The sequence below is a fragment of the Eulemur rufifrons genome, chromosome 1, assembly GCF_041146395.1.
Source record: "Eulemur rufifrons isolate Redbay chromosome 1, OSU_ERuf_1, whole genome shotgun sequence".
Classification (NCBI taxonomy): Eukaryota; Metazoa; Chordata; class Mammalia; order Primates; family Lemuridae; genus Eulemur; species Eulemur rufifrons.
The window spans coordinates 14,126,274-14,139,079 of record NC_090983.1 but is presented as its reverse complement, the minus strand read 5'-3'; the positions used below and the strand labels follow the sequence as shown (position 1 = coordinate 14,139,079).

The 12,806-nt window shown below is 40.4% G+C and overlaps 1 non-coding gene across 1 annotated transcript; it reads left to right on the top strand.

Moving 5' to 3' along the window:
• The first annotated feature begins 11,119 nt into the window (after positions 1 to 11,119).
• Positions 11,120 to 11,223, top strand: LOC138387877 (U6 spliceosomal RNA). Its single transcript, XR_011234003.1, has one exon. It is a non-coding gene; the product is annotated as a U6 spliceosomal RNA (small nuclear RNA).
• Positions 11,224 to 12,806: the final 1,583 nt, after the last annotated feature.

The following is a 12,806-nucleotide window of genomic DNA, read 5'->3' as shown; positions in this document are numbered from 1 at the left end:
TGGCAAAAGAACGGCAACACAAGCCAATATTCAAACCTTTAATTGACTTGCTAATTGCAGTTCTTAATTTGAGCTTTGCCTCTACGTCCATCTCTTTTTTAAGCTGTTGGATTTCTTGAAAACCCCCTTTTTAAGCTAGGTCTCATTAGGACTACAAGAAAAGAACTAAATTGCACACAGTAACATGGTAGCCACTGCATCATTCTGTGTTTATAATTGGGCTTCTACCTGAGCCAAACTGCTTTTACCCCTCTTTTAAATGAACTTTTTTTTTTTTTTAAATTTGTTTTAGGTTCACAGCAAAATTAAGCAGGAATTATAGAGTCCCCATATATTCCGTGCCTTCTCATGCAGTCAGCTTCCTCAACTATCAACACTAAACTCTTAAGGTTAGGTAATTTTTTGTCTTTCTGAAACTTTTAAGCATTTTAGAACACTGTCTATTTTACAAAGTAGTAATGTGGTGATTTCCTAACACTGCCAACTCTGCCTTTGATCTTTTTCTTTATTTCTTTGCATTTTCAGCCCTTACCCTTCTTTTTTATTTTATTTAAAAATATTTAATTATCAAATAAAGATTGAATACATTCAAAGTATACAATGTGATGATCTGATACTTACACACATTGTATAATGATTACCACAAATTGACATATCCGTCATCACCTGTGATGTACTTTGGATACCCAGAATTTGTTTATCTTATAATTGAACGTTTATATTCTTTGACCAACAGCTCCCATCCCCCAAACCCTAGCAACCACTGTTCTACTCTCTGCTTTTATGAGTTCAGCTTTTTTAGATTCCACATATGAGCAAGGCATGCAGTATTTGTCTTTCTGTGCCTGGCTTATTTCACTTAACATATGTCCTTCAGGTTCATCCATGTTGTCAAAAAAATGGCAGAATTTCCTTCTTTTTGTGGCTGAATAATATTCCATTGTGTATTTAAACCACTATGTCTTTATCCATTCATCCATTGAGAGACACTTACGTTATTTACATACCTTGGCTATTGTGAATAATGCTGCAATAAACATAAGAGTGCAGTTATCTCTTTGACTTACTGATTTCTTTCCCTTTGGATATATACCTAGAAGTGGAAGTGCTGGATCATATGGTAGAGGTTTTTTTTTTTTAAATTTTTTTGAGTAATTAAAATTACTCCATACTGTTTTCTGGTAATTGGTAATGGCTGCACCAATTTACATTCCCATCAACAGTGTACAAAGGGTTCCTTTTCTCCGTGCCCTCACCAAATTGTGTTATCTCTTGTCGTTTTGGTAATAATCATCCTAATAGGTGTGAGATGATGTTTATTGTAGTTTTGATTTGCATTTCCCTGGCAATTAGGGATGTTGAACACCTTTTCATATACCTGTTGGCCATTTGTATGTCTTTTTTGGAAAAATGTTTATATTTAGGGTCTTTGCCCATTTTTTAATCAGGTTTCTTTGTTTTTTGCTATTGATTTGTGTGAGTTTCTTATATATTTTGGATATTGGCTCCTTATCAGAGAGATACATGTATATATATGTATATGGTTTGCAAATATTTTCTCCGATTCCATAGGTTGCATCTTTATTTTGTTAATTACTTTCTTTGTTGTGCAGAAGCTTTTTGGTCTGACGTAGTCCCACTTGTTTATTTTCATTTTTGTTGCCTGTGTTTTTGGTGTTATATCCAAAAAAATCACTGCTAAGACCAATGTCAAGGAGCTTTTCCCCTATGTTTTCTATAAGGAATTCTGTGGCTTCAGATCTTTTATTTAAGTCTTTAATTCATTTCACATTAAGCCAAAGGTCCAATTTCATTATTTTGCATGTGATTATCCAGTTTTCCCAAGGTCTTTTATTGAAGAGACCTTCTTTTCCCCATTGTGTATTCTTGGTGCTTTTGTCAAAGATTAGTCGACTATATATGCATGAGTTTATTTATGTGCTCTCCATTCTGTTCCACTGGTCTGTTTTTATGCCAGTGTCATACTGTTTTGATTATTATAGCTTTGTAACACAGTTTGAAATCAAGAAGTATGATGCCTCAAGCTTTGTTCTTCCTTCTCAAAATTGTTTTGCCTATTTAGGGTCTTTTGTGCTTCCAGATGAATTTTAGAATTGTTTTTTCTATTTCTGTGAAAAATGTCATTCTGCCCTTATCCTTCTCATGAAGGCAGGCAGACATTCTCCCAGGACTCCATGCATGGGGGCTAGTAATTATCAGAGACTTTATGAAGCAGAGAGTGGAGGAAGGTTGATTTCTATCAAGCAGTGGGAGTCTGAGAGAGAAGGAAATCACAGGTTTCTGTTTCAGTAAAGAAAAATTAAAGCTACAACTACATTTTGGAGCTATGTTAACAACTGGTTAGGCAATTTGCTGCAAATAGTTCCCGTGTAAAAGCCAGAGAAGTTAAAGGAAAACACACAGATAAAATAATAGCATTTGGGTTTATTTTAATATGTATGCTTTAAGGCTCTTGAGTTTTGCTTTAGTAAGAATCCAGTCCCTGGCTGCTGCTTTTGTTCATGCTATAATTTTATACTGAACTCGCATTTACTGGTCACTGCTGTATGCAGGACACTGTGAGAGGCAGGCGTCAGAGAGGTGGCCACATTTCTTCAGCCAGCAGTCTGTGACCAGTCCTCTGCTGGATGTCTTCTCATTTAGGTCTAAATTAAGTACTTAGTACATTCAGTACTAGGTTTATTTAAACAGCCCCCAATAGTGACATAGCACTTAAACTTAGCAATTTACAGCCTAGGTAAGGTTTAGCTTTGTCTAGTACCTTAAACATGCTTTAAACTAGGTTTTATTAATTTGGGTTAATGAAATGACCCAGGTAGCTGGTCATTCTAAGGGTCTGATGAAGAGGAATTTTTCCTATTTTGCAGTTGAGGAAAGCAAGGCTCAGAAAGGTAAATAGCTTGTCTCAAAATCATATGACTTTGACTTCAATAGGTAGCATTTGAACCTAGATCTATTTGGCTCCCAAAGCTTTTACTATGGTTTGAATGTTTGTGCCCCCCACCGCCACCCTGGCCCAAATTGATATGTTGAAACCTAATCCCCAGGGTGATGGTTTTAAACAGTGGGGCATTTGGTTGGTGATTAGAGGATGAGAGTGGAGCCCTTATGAAAGGGATTAGAGGCCTTATAAAAGAGGCCCCAGAGAGCTGCCTTGTCCTTTCACTGTGTGAGGTCACAACTAGAAGGTGCCATCCCTGAGCCAGAAAGTGGATCCTCACCAGACACTGATTCTGCTGGCGCCTTGATCTTGGACTTCTCAGCCTCCAGACCTGTGAGAAATAGATTTCTGTTGTTTATTAGTCACCCATTTTATGGTATTTTGTTAAAGCAGCCCAAATGGACTAAGAAAGACTTTTCTCAATTCAGCTCACTACATGGACACCTTCAACAAAGAAATAAATTTTCCAACATGTTTTCTTAGATAGGATAATACTGTTTAATATTTGTTTAAAGAAATATTCAGTGGGCTTCAACCCCCTACCCTCCAACCTGCCCCGTCTCTTTTGCAGCTGACAGTGCTGCAAAAGCAAGCAGGACCCTCTGCGGCTCTGCAGTCTGACACAGCGGCACAGGCCACACATGGCCTACTGAATGCTTGAAATGCATCTAGTTCTAATTGCAATGTGTGTAAAATACTCACAGGATTCTGAAGTCTGGCTGAGAAAAGGAGAATGTAAAATATCTCATTCACAAAGTTTTTTAAGACGTCTCCCTCTGTCACCCTGGCTAGAGTGCAGTGGTGTCATCATAGCTCACTGCAACTTCAAACTCCTGGGCTCAATCCTTCTGCCTCAGTCTCCCGAGTAGTTGGGACTACAGGCACACACCACCATGCCCGGCTAATTTTTTCTAATTTTAGTAGAGACGAGATCCCACTCTTGCTCAGCTGGTCTCGAACTCCTGAGCTCAAGCCACTTTCCCACTTTGGCCTCCCAGAGTGCTAGAATTACAGGTGTGAGCCCCTGCGTCGGGCCTCATTCACGAAGTTTTTATATCAGTTATGTGTTGAAATGATAATAGTATCGGGGTAAAATAAAATGTTAATTCAAATTCATTTCATCTTTTTGCTTTAATAGGACTACTGGAAAATTTAAAATAATCCAGGTGTTTCCCATTCTATTCTAAAAGATACCTCTGCTCTAAGGTATAGGCTATACTTAGAGCATCTCCTTTGTTGCTTTCCTCATAGATTAAGTTGCTATTATGGGAAGTTTAGGGAGGATTTGTGAGAAGGAGAGCTGACAGCTTCTCAGCAGGCCCGGTGTTAGACGAGACCCTAATGCCAAGGACTTAACTGGGCTAATCTGCTTGAGCTGGAATTTAGTGGCCTTGGTCATTAATAGAGTTAAGCCCCTTGGTGAGCTTTGGCCTTTGAAAGCACTACCTGTATTTTGGGATTATATCTTCAGGAATTTAAGAAAAGACAAGGAATGAAATAGTCGAAGAACAAAATAAAACATATTCTTACTCTGTTTTGTCAAACGATGGTCCAAGTTTGATGCTTCTAATTTTGTCTTGGGTTTACCTGGGTAGCAGGCTGAGAGCTATTTCATTGTTTGTCTTCATTTATACAGGAAATGCCTATCACTGTAGTCCTCTCTTTGTATACTATGGTTGAAAGCGATGGAAAAGTACATAAAGAGGCTTTGGAGAGGCTAAGAGACAGAGGGAAACTCTGCAGGGAATATCACATTACCTTCTCCAGCTGGGGGAAAAAGACTGCTGCCCTAAGATGGGGTTTCAGCCCTGTTGTTAAATAAGCAAACAATCTAACCATGCCATGGAATAATAATAGTATGAAAGGGGATAGATAAATTCAGGTCAACTCCACACATTCATCGGGGGAAATACAGAGGCCCAGGGTGTCTGAGCTAGTTGAGGTCGCTGAACCTCACTGCAGGGGCAGCCCTGCATCTGCAGGTGGTGGGGTGGGACAGAACTTCACAGATAATTCAGTTCAAGGCTCTCAAACTGCCGTGTACATTAGAATCACCTAGAGCTGTTAAAAGTCCCCAGGCCCAAAGCTGACCCCAGACCAATGAAGTCATCAGCATTTGGAAAGTTTCCCAGGTGATTCCCATGTGCAGCCAAGTTTGAGAGCCAGTGATCTAGGTCGCCCCCATATTTTTGCAGACACGAAGAACTAGAGAAGATCTGGGAACATTGCTCAAGTTCCTAGAGCTAGCAAGTAGCTAAGCTGGGACAAGCCCCTTCTTTTCTGGCTCTCGATTTTGCACTTTCCTTTTCCTGCACTCCCAGTCCGCTGTACTTGCATGACATCACTTTGCCTTCCTGGGAAATGTCCTTCCTCCAGATCTTTGCAGGGACATCTCCTTCTCATTTGGATCCCAACTTCCACGCATTTCTTGCGAGAGGCTGCCCTGACCACTCGCCCTACCTCCAATGTCACCAGCGCATTACTGTTTTTCTTCTGGGCTCTTCTCTCCGTCCAACATCAAGCCATGTAATTGTCTGCCTTCCCCACTGGACCACATCTTGTCTGCCGGGGTCATAGCTCTCCTGCCAGCTCCTGCAATTGTCCCTGGCCTGTTGTAGGGGGTCAGTAAGTATTTGTGGACTGAGTGAAGGTTTAATGGATTTTTAGCTGTGAAATTCTCCTGGACAATGTCTTCCAAGGGCATCATTTCAAGGGAAATACACTTCCAATAATATAAAGTTGGAGAAAATATTAGTTAATTTTGAGAAATGCATTTTCCAGCTCAACTCTTCCAAATCACATCTGTTCCATCATGTGAGGCTCATCTGGGTGGACAATTTGAATTTCCATCAGCTGTAAGACAGATTCCTAGGCTATTTAAAGGGACATTTTACCATGATCCAAAAATGGACTTTGACTAGATAGTGGAGTGTGATTAGAATAAGAAAGTGTCACATGACCAAATGGACTCATTTGCTGTCAATGTAGATCAATTTATAATTGCTCTTATTGCAGTTGAAAGGATTAATGATGTGGCAATTAAAGAAAAAGCTTTCCAGGTGAATAATATTAATATTACACATATAAATTAATCCAGGCTACAGGCTACAAGATTATGGGATTCAATGTATTTGTGGGGCCCCATGTTTGTGAATTCTATAAAATGGTATAACGTGATCCTGTAAATACTCAGAGATCATGGCCAATTTTCAAAAGCATTAATGGAAACTGCAATGAACATGACCCCTGCCTCATTCAAATCCGCAATTATGTTAGCATTTACTACATGTGGGGTTTAGAGCCTGGGTACTCGAGTCTGCCTTCTAGACTAGCAGCATCAGCGTCACCCCAAAGCTCCACACCCCAGGCCTACTGAGTCAGAACCTGCATTCTAACAGGATCCCCAGGGAATTCATATGCATGCGCATTTGAGAATTGGTCTAGAATCAGACTCTAGATCTCTAGAGAGTGGGTCTCAATTGAGGGTGGAGGGGCCATTTTGCCCCCAGGTGACATCTGGTGATGACTGGGGATATTTGATTGTCACAACTGGGGACAGAGGCAGAGGGTGTATTTTACTGGCATCTGGTAGTTAAGTAGCAGGGGCTAGGGATGCTTCTCAGCATCCTACAATACACAGGACAGTCCTCCCACCATAAAAGAATTATCCGCCACAAAAAGTCAGTGGTACCAAGGCTGAGCAACCCTGCTCTAGACCAACAAACTCTATTGTTTAAAATAGTAACATTATGACTAATAATGAAGCAAATGATAGCCTGTATTTGGTCAGTTAGAACTAACCACAGTATCCACATAACTGAATCTTGAAAGATGAAACGATTTGAAAATCAATAATAATTCGCCATGTGCATAACTGATTAGTGGTCAAAAAAATAGTCACATTCTATTCTATGAGAAGCTAAGGGTTTAATGGTAAAGATATATTTTTAAATCAATTAAACCCCCTGTCATCAGCCTGGCCATACTCTTCTCCTACCATCCACTGCGCACGTAGTTCTAGTCGCATCGCTTCCTGCTGCCTCCCCACACTCCATACCTCTGTGTGTTCTGTTTCCTCTGCCAGAAATGCCCTCCCCTTGCCTTCATCTGGCATGTTCCTGCCTCTGCTAGCCCCAAAATATCACAGGCTGCTGCTCTTCTCAGCCCTTCCCCTCTCCCTCCTTGTCTCAGCCCTCCTTTTCCAGCCTCCAGCTTCTCCCACTTTTGCACACTCGTTCTGGGGCATCTGTGGCTGGCGTGTCTGCCTTTAGCTCAAGAGCCTCCCCCAGGAGTATTACTAGGGCCTGAATGCCACCCCCAGAGAGTCTCCGTTCACTGGTTTGGGTGCTGGGCATCGGTGTTTTCATGCTCCAGGGTTAAGAACCACTTGGTCTCAGACAGAGGCCAATCCTCTTAACTCAGGCGACTCTGAGGCTGCCCTCACCGCAGCCTCTTTTTCAGAATCATTGCTCACCCTCAGCATCTTGACCTCCTCACCTCCTAGCCATATTCTCGAATATTCTACACACTTACCAAAACCAAAAGAAAATATAACAAGAAAAAAAAAACACCAACAAACCAACCACCAAAAACTATTATCTTTTCCCTTATTAAAACATTTGAGTCTATTTGTTCAAATTTTGGAAAAGATGGGGAATGATGAAGATGAAACTGATTCACCTCTAATCCCAGAGCCAAGAGGTAACCAGTGGCATATTTTTAGTGTTTCCTACCAGCATTGTCCTGAGCATTCCTACATAAAGTCACACCCCTCCCTGCACATGTGCCTCTGTTCATATAAGTGCTGGAATCCATCCCCACCCCCTATCCCTTAGCAAGCTGCTATGTACTCCTCCATGCTCGTCACATAGAAGCGCCTCTTTCTTACAACGTATTTTCCTGACCAATCTCAGGCAGGCAGAATGTCTTCTCCCACACCTGCATTGCTACAGGACTGTGCACACACCTCTGTTATGGTGCTTATTACAGGCTGCGGGGTGTTTTCTCTGCAAGACTGTGAGCTCTCTGGGTGTAGGGAGTCATGACTTTTTCTTCTGCATGCTTTTTTGTTTGTTTGTATTTTAATCCCTAATGCACAGCACAGTGATTTGCTAGGAGACGGATTTAGTAAACGTTTATTGAATTGTTGAATTTGCTTCCAGAATTGAATTAGAGAACAAGAGATTCTCCTTGGTGAAACCATTCTAGACGGTAGCATTTCAGCAATTGCTCACGGCTTATTTATTTTTTTAAATTTGACTCTAATCCTTTTTATGCTTAACAATATTCACTGCTCTTTGCTCCTGGGTGACTAAACAATTCTATTTGGATTGAAATCAAAATGACAGAGAGCAATCACAGTGAGTTTTTCTCTTTTATTTATGTTTTTCTAGAATTAGACTATGAGAGAGGGGTGGATGGAGTTAGGGTGGCACAAAAGTAGCAGTTTTGCCCTTTAACAACAAAGAGAATATACAGCTAGGGCCCTCCCAAGCCCAAAGGTGACAGTTGAGCTGATATTGTTTTAATACGTGTACTTGGCTTTCCCTGGACTATGCTGTTGTCTTAAAGGTGTTCCATCATTCACAGCAGGAACACAGCAGAGGAGCAATAGGAAGACATTGAACTCTAAGAGTAACGGTACTTTGGTCAAAACTGCTACACTGCTTGCATTTTCCTATTTATTATCTGGGCATAAGGATCATAAGTAGCAATAGTGAAAATCTACCCAAATTATAAATATTTTTATATTTTTAAGAAGCAAATGTTAAAATACCAGGAGAATAAAATAGGTAATTCAGAGTTTTGGAAGAGAAAAAATGCCGTATTCTGAGCAAGGCATTGTCCTTACATAAACTCATTGTCGTTATTGACAATTAAGATAGCAAGACTGCCCCCTAAATCCTTCCTGCCAGATTCCATTACATCTTATTACTACACAAACTCTCGGCAGTCATTGTATTAGAACTGCTTTCAATTGTGTGCTGACAATTTGTTGGCTCATAGAGGACTGGGATTAAAAAAACAATGAGCTGTTTCAATTGCACTTCAACAAAAAATGGAGCACTGCTGTTTGCTTCTCCCTCCAAGCCAAACTTCAAGGGACAACAAGAGGTTCATATTTTGAACATAGGCTGAAGCTGACTTAATTGTTCTGCTGAACCCAGCCTTTGGATCCCATGTTGGAGAGGGCTGCTACTGGGCCAAGGTCAGTTCTAGAACTTTTTAGGAACATAGCTTTACAGTCAGACGGATCCTTTCAGTATGACCTTGAGTAAGTTATTTCCCCTTTCTGAGCCTCAGTTTTTTCGTTAAAATAAGACATGATATGAGCCTATTCCAAGAGTGACTTGGGATTAAATGAAGTATTATATAAAAGCATTTAGCACAATGTTGGCCCACCACGTGGTCTCAATAAATCATATCCATCATAATACATTTCTGTATGTCCTCAGGATCCTGAGTCAGGTCTGAGTCTTTTCAAAACTCATTGGATTTCCTGGAAGAGCCAAGAGCTTTCCTACAGGTAGACCTGGTTGACGCCTTTCTCATATCTGGACTTAGAGTTCTAAAGAAACTCAGAAGCAGAAAGAAAACAAAAGATTAAAGGTATCTTTTCATTGGATCTCTGGAGCTAAGTAATGGGATTTCACTCTCTATCAGCAATAGCCTTCCTTAATATTAGTAATCTTGGTGATATTCTGGATTACTTAGAATGAATTCTCTTAGATCTTTAACTTTAAGACCACTAAGAAATACTTTACTATGTTTTTCTATTGAGTGTGATTCACTAAAGATTTTCACTGGTGCTGTTCTAATGCTGTACCAGAGACACTCAAAATAGTAGTGACTGAAACAAAATGAAATTTCATCTCTCTCACATAAAAGTCAGAGTAGGTAGTCCAGGGCTGGCGCGGTGGCTCCACAGTCACCAGGAAGCCCAGGCTCCTCCTACCTTGTTGCTCTGCTCTCTGTATATGTGACTCCCATCTCACGGCCCAAGATAGCTGCTCTGGCTCCCACAATCCCAAGTGGTGGGACTGGGGTCAGAGAAGGAAACCAGTGGAAGGCTATTGAGACAGGGAGCTGGCAGCATAACTTTAGGTATTTCTTTAGGCTTTGCCTAATTATGTAGGCATTACCTACCTGAGTCAGGAAGTCTTGAAACTTTGTTTTGAGCTACCCTGATCAAAACAAGGCAGAGACAGGATAAGTTCCAACTGATTAGAACCAAGATGGCAGAGAAATCCACTGCTTCCTGACCTTGCAACTTCATTATGCCCTCATTACCATAAAATTACCATAAAAGTTTCTAAGGAAACCTCCCACTCCCATCAGTCACCTCACGCCATGACACCTCCTGTTTGACCATATTTAGTCACAAGGAGAATGACACCCTAATACCAGGAAAACACAACTCCTTTCCAAGAAATAACATGACTGTTCCTCTCCAGACTACAGTTAAGCTGTTGCTTAAATAGAGGGACCCAGGGAACTGTGAGGGCGGGGTCTCCTCCACAGGGGGAACTAGCCTCTACTCTGTCTGTGGACTTTCTATACTTTCTGTATAAAACTTTCTGTATTTTCTGAATAAAACTCACTTTCACTTTATACTGCCATCTGGCTCCTGAATTTTTTCTTGCACGAAGCCAAGGACCCACTTGGACTTCAAGTGATTCTCAGCATTGAGAGTCACATTCCTGTGTCACTATAACCCTTTCTTTGATGGGCAAAACTTGAACATTTCTGGAACCACTTTTATTTTCATCTCATTGTCCTAAACTTAGTTACTCATCCACACTTACCTGTAAGGAATACTGACTGGGAAATAAATGTCATCTTGATTTTGGGTGGGCAAGTGTCCAACTAAAACTGGAGATTGTTTTTATGTGAGACAAGGAGAACAGAGAGGGAGATAACCAACCATTTGCATCATCACTCATTGCCCACGCAAGCCCACTGCTTTCAGAGACGAGTGGAGATCATCTCTGATGAATGAAAAGCAGAACTGGTTCCAGTGTCCACCATTACTTTTTCCTGATTATATTCCCCATAGTCACAAAACTTTCTTCTGGTTGAAACACAAGAACCCAATCCCAGTCATTGAACCTACCCTCTACATTACTGAGGGAATTTTTCTGTGTTAAATCTTTTTCAGTGCTTGCTTCGGCAGCACGTATACTAAAATTAGAATAGAGAGAAGATTAGCATGGTCCCTGTGAAAGGATGACACGTAAATTCGTGAAGCATTCCATAATTTTTTTAAAAAATAAAAAATAAATCTTTTTCAAAAAATGATTATTAAAGTAAAATGTAGAAAAAAAATTAAAATAAAGTAAACTTCTTTATAGACTAATTCACCAAGAAATAATAACTGTTAGCATTTTGGTGTACACTTTTTGTATTATTTTATATTATTTCTCTTGTGATATAGGCAATGATTTTAACATAAAATTATACCATGTAAACTATTTTAAAATCAATTTTCTCAGACTTAATATATCACTCACATTTTTTCATTCTATCAGCTATTCTATTTTTTATTTTTTATTTTTTATTTATTTTTATTTTTTTTAAATTTTTTTTATTTTTTATTTTTTTTGAGACAGAGTGTCACTCTGTTGCCCAGGCTAGAGTGCCATAGCGTCAGCCTAGCTCACAGCAACCTCAAACTCCTGGGCTCGAGCAATCCTCCTGCCTCAGCCTCCCGAGTAGCTGGGACTACAGGCATGTGCCACCATGCCCGGCTAATTTTTCTATATATATATTTTTAGCTGTCCATATAATTTCTTTCTATTTTTAGTAGAGACGGGATCTCGCTCTTGCTCAGGCTAGTCTCGAACTCCTGAGCTCAAACAATCCACCTGCCCTCGGCCTCCCAGAGTGCTAGGATTACAGGCATGAGCCACCGCGCCCGGCCTCTATCAGCTATTCTATAGCATCATTATTCCTGTTCTATTTTTTAAGGTATTATTTACATACAATAAAATTGGTCAAGTTTTAAGTGCAAGTTTGAGGACTTTGGGTAATTGTGTACAATCTCGTAACCATCATCAAAACAAGGTAAAGAACATTTTTTCACCTTAAAAAATTCTCTGGTTGGTTATCGCAGCTTCATTCCTCTCCCTCACGTCTCCAGGCCCTAGGCAACCACTAATCTGCTGGCACTATAATTGTAGAATCATTTAAAATGCGTATTATTGGCCGGGCGTGGTGGCTCACGCCTGTAATCCTAGCACTCTGGGAGGCCGAGGCGGGTGGATCACTCAAGGTCAGGAGTTCGAGACCAGCCTGAGCAACAGCGAGACCCCGTCTCTACTAAAAATAGAAAGAAATTATATGGACAACTAAAAATATATATATAGAAAAATTAGCCGGGCATAGTGGCGCATGCCTGTAGTCCCAGCTACTCGGGAGGCTGAGGCAGGAGGATCGCTTGAGCCCAGGAGTTTGAGGTTGCTGTGAGCTAGGCTGACGCCACGGCACTCACTCTAGCCTGGGCAACAAAGTGAGACTCTGTCTCAAAAAAAAAAATAAATAAAAAAATAAAATGCGTATTATGCTTTTATATTGATGTACCATAATTTATTTAACCAGTACCTTGCTTGGGGGAGTGCAGTCGTTTGCAGTTTTTTGTTGTTGCTGTTATAAACACCCCCATGATACAGATACTGGTAGGTAAGTCTTTGCCCTCATCAATGATATGTTCTGTAAGATAAATTCCTACATGAGGAACTGCTTGAGTAATAAAACGAAATGCAGGCTTTCAAGCTTTTAGAAAGGTAGATGATCCAAATTGCTCCCAGAAAGATTTTGCCACCAGCCATGTACATGAAGAATCATT